Source organism: Asparagus officinalis, chromosome 3 (genome assembly GCF_001876935.1).
Source record: "Asparagus officinalis chromosome 3, Aspof.V1, whole genome shotgun sequence".
Taxonomy (NCBI): domain Eukaryota; kingdom Viridiplantae; phylum Streptophyta; class Magnoliopsida; order Asparagales; family Asparagaceae; genus Asparagus; species Asparagus officinalis.
Window position 1 is genome coordinate 92014945 of NC_033796.1, and position 4897 is coordinate 92019841.

Consider the following 4897-nt stretch of genomic DNA (forward strand, 5'->3'; position numbering starts at 1 on the left):
GACAGCCGTTTTATCGCGGTCGACAGCCAGTTTGGCATTTTGCCTGTGCATGTATTCCTACTCTGTTTACTGATTTTAGGAGATGTTTTCGATGTTGTTATGTTATATTACGATCCTTATGAGTTGTTTAACACCTAAAGTGTTGGTGAACACCAGATATTGATAAGCACACCAAGATACGTGCACGTACACTCAGTTCATGTTGATTGACATGCATAGTCATTATACGCAACACATATATGTTTGGAGTGATAAATGTTGAGAAGTCATATGATATATTATTATGAGTATTGTTCGCGGGAAAAATTGTGTTCTTCATTGATGTCATTGCACTCTTTGGTAACTGTTTTTCGATTACAAAAGATCCGGTCTTTTTATAAGATCCGGTTACAACGAGATCAAAAAAGAAATAAAAAATTACAACTTTCCTTTTTCGAACAAATCGCGAGTTCCTGTTTTGCGGTCACTCGCTTTTGTGAGTTCTTTGCCAACGCCGGGGTTTATCCGTGGACTACCGCGTGATCTAGATCCGGTCGGATCTACACGATATAACGGGTATTATTTCACGAAGGAAATAATAGCCGGGGGGGATTAATTCACCAAGGAAATAATCGCCCTCTCGGGATCAAAGGCCAAGCTTTGATCCAGAGTATAATCGCGTAGATCTCAGATCCGATCCCTCTCGAACTCCTGCCTTTTCTGACGTGGACGATCGCCGAGCACCGGATCCGAAAGAGCAAGTCTTCAAAGTCCCAAAGCTTCAATCTTTCTAAGTTTTGAGCCTTCAATCCAGCAGAGCTTCGCCGTCCAAAGTTCCAACCTTTAACAAATGAGCAAAGGGGGTCTATTTATAGGCTCTCAGATCTGTGCCTTGGCACAGATCTAGGCCGGCCACCGAGCCACCTAGAGGTGGCTCGGTTTTGGCCGATTGCCCTTGGTGTTTGGGTTTTGCTGTTTTTTCCGGTCTCGTGGTTGATTTGGACTCTGATTTGTTGATCTGACTCCTGATTTGGCAGTAAACCCGCTTCGTTGTTGATCTGGACTCTGATTTGACAGTCCGAATCCTAATATGGCAGTAAATCCGCCTCGGTGTTTGAGTTCAAATCCGTTCTATGGTTGGATGACTCGTTGACTCACCGAACTGTTAGCTTGATTCCGCATGCGAATGGATGTATTCCATTGTTTGCGTGCGGTTCGTTAGCCTTGTTGCCTTGTTAATCCGCTTCGTTGCATGTCACTTGGCTTCGGCGTTATGGACTGACGCTCGTGTTTGGATATGTCGCCCGATAGTTCGTCGGTTTGTGCCGAGCTGTGTTAAGGGATCTATAAGCAATTTTATACGCCTACAGATACCCCCTCCAAAGTATTTCAGTCTCGTTCTTTTATAGAAGAGTCTGGAATACTTTGGATATGATTGTCCCAACCTTCATTCGGTGTAACGGGACCTTGGAATGGCTTCTGTTCTTGATTCCTTCAATCCTACAGGCTATTCGGTGCTTTGTCGAATGTCTGTAAGGGTTCCGGTGCTGCATTTATTGCTCTGACTGTTGGTTCGAATTTTTGAATTTGATAGTCCGGTTTCCTAATTTTCTGCATCTTTAGCTCTCTGTGTGTGGCTTCAACATAGAACTGACCACGAATGTTGAGTCCAGTATATGCGACACGTTGTCCGGCGTAGTGTTGTTGAGTTATCATTAAGAATATTTTTTGAAAAATATTCTGCTAGGAACTCTCAACAAAAATAGGATAGTTTATACTCGTATATTTTTTGGAGTATTAAGAAGCAGTTTATACTCGTATACTTTTCGGAGTATTAAGAAGCAGTTTATACTCGTATATTTTTCGGAGTATTGATTCTTTCATTGCAACGCATTGATAGGCGTTGACCTAGGGTTACGTGTTGACCTTAGGGTTTTGAACGTCGTACGTTGACTTTTTGATCGCAACGCGTTGACTGGCGTTGACCTAGGGTTACGCGTTTGACCGACATTGACCTTAGGGTTTTGAACGTCGTACATTGACTTTTTGATCGCAACGCGTTGACTGGCGTTGACCTAGGGTTACACATTGACCGACGTTGACCCTAGGGTTTCAAACGTCGTACGTTGACTGTTTGATCGCAATGCGTTGACTGGCGTTGACCTAGGGTTACGCGTTGACCGACGTTGACCCTAGGGTTTCGGATCGCTTGACGTTTGTTGGAGTATACACAGTTTAAGCTTTTGAGGTATTGGAGCATGGCGGTCCTAAATATTGGAGTTGTTAGATGCTCAAGTCACGAGACCAACTAATGAAGATGATGCTTCAATGACTTGCATTTATAGAATTTTTGGCAAATTCTCAGCCATCAACGGGTTTGATAAGCCTTTACCGACTACCGTTTGAATCAGGCTAGCATGCGGATTGTTTAAGTCCGTTCCGCATGTGACGTTATGCTAAAAGAGTTAACCCTTTTAGTGCTACGATATTGAATACGTAGACTTCGTCTTTCTCCTGTGAAAAGACTAAACAGCAACGTGTATCAGACGTTGACTTAGAATTTTTGGCAAATCCTCAGCCCTCAACGGATTTGACATGCTTTTACCGATTACCGTTTGAATCGGGCTTACATGTGGATTGTTTTAAGTCCGTTCCGCATGTGACGTTGTGCTAAAGGAGCGAACTCCCTTAGACTTGATGCTACGACTTCGAATACGTAGACTTCGCCATTGTTACGGGAACATGCTACCCGGCAACGTGTGTTAGGCGTTGACTTTAGGATTTTTGGCTAACCCTCAGCCTTCAACGGACTTGATTAGCCTTTACCGACTACTGTTTGAGTCGGGCTAGCATGCGGATTGTCTAAATCCGTTCCGCATGTAACGTTGTGCTAACGGAATGAACTCCCTTAGACTCTTTGCTACGACTTTGAATACATAGACTTCGCCATTGTTACGGGAATAGGCTACACGGCGACACGTGTTAGGTGTTGACTTTAGGATTTTTGGCCAACCCCCAGCCTTCAACGGGTTTGATAAGCCTTTACCGACTACCGTTTGAATCGGGCTAACATGCGGATTAATGCGTGTAAGACATGGATTTTGGTGTTATTAATAACAACCTGCCACAATATTGAATATGTGAACGGGTCTTCTTTTTAACGGTTAAGAACTAACCGGCAGCGCGGGTTAAGCACAGACATATCCTTGCTTAGGTTTTAGGATAGAATACCCCAGAATCGAACTCTGGTGTCTTTTTCTACGGAAAAAGACTAAACCGGCAGCGCGTGTTAGGCGCAGACTTATCCCTGCTTAGGATTTGGGATAAACTTCCTAGGATGAATCCTAAATTGACAAATTTTGGAAAAGATCGGTGCGGGAAAGGAAGAATTTGATATTCTATTTCCCGGTCTTCTTTTAGGGTGAGGGCGAACCCGAGTACAAGGAAGGAAGAATTTTATATTCTATTCCTTGTTCTGGAAAGGAAGAATTTTATATTCTATTTCCAGCGCAAAAGAAACTAGAAGTGGGATCTTCACTCCGAGAATCTGGAAAATCTAGATAAATCTACCTTTTATAGGACTGGTTATCTAATCTGAAGATGAATTCTTCGTTTATCGAAGTGAATTTTCAACTTCGGTTATAACCATGAGAAGGCTTAACCAAAGAGAAAAGAAGGGAGTTCTTTCGTTTATCGAAAGGGGGCTCCGAACTGAAAATGGACCTCTTGTTCATGGAAAGAGTCAAGAGGGCCGGAAGGACATTTTTGGTGGACTCACTGTCAATTAAAATTGATCAGTGATGGATTTTGGTGGTGAAAATGATTTTGGGTTATCCTCTAGAATATTAAGTGTAATATTCTTCAAGGAACTTCCCGGTAAATGAGTTATCCTGAATGTACTAGGGATAGTACTTTTTTAGGAACTTCCCATTTATTGGCATTAATTGCCTGGCGCCCTCTTGAGTAATCAGGCCCCATTTGGGTTCAAATTTACCTTTCTTCTTAGAGTTGAGGATTATTGGTCGGCGTGCAGCGAGGACCAGATCTCCTTCCTTGAAGCTTCTTTGTCGGACTCTTTTGTTAAAAGCCCGAGATATTCTGGCTTGATAAAACTCGATGTGTTGTTGAGCTTCCAAGCGCTTTTCATCCAACCTTTCGAGTTCTTCGAGACGTTTTTGATATTGTTCTTCTGTTGTCATCTCGGTTACGAGGGCGATCCGAAGGGATGGGATTTGAATCTCCAATGGTAGCACAGCTTCACATCCGTATACCAACGAATATGGGGTAGCTCCCGTAGGTGTGCGTATGGTGGTGCGATAGGCCCAGAGTGCTTCACCGAGTTTATCGTCCCAGTCTCGTTTATTGGTCTTCACGAGCTTTGATAGGATCTTAATGATCGTCTTGTTGAACGCCTCAGCTAATCCATTCGCAGCGGGATAATAAGCTGTCGACGACACATCTTCAATTTTGAACTTGTCACAAAACCTGATGAAGGCGTTGCTTATGAACTGTGGACCGTTGTCATGAATGATCCGTCTTGGCACGCCGTGTCGGTATATGACATGATGCTTGATGAAATTAATGACGTTGTTCGTCTTCACTTCTCTAAGCGGAATCGTTTCAGCCCATTTTGAAAAGTAATCCGTGATTGCTAGAATGAATCGATCACCTTTGACTGAAGGGGGAAAAATAGGACCAACAATGTCCGCACGGCCAAGACGTGGTTGACGTGTGTAAATGCTCTGGTGGTTGGTGCATATAATTTGCATGTATCTGACAAGCATGACATTCTCGGGCGTATTCGATTGCGTCACGAACCATCGTTGGCCAAAAATATCCTATTCTCCTAATGCGATCATACAGTTTGGGACCGGGCTGATGCGCACCATATTCTCCTTCGTGCGCTTCCTTAAGAACT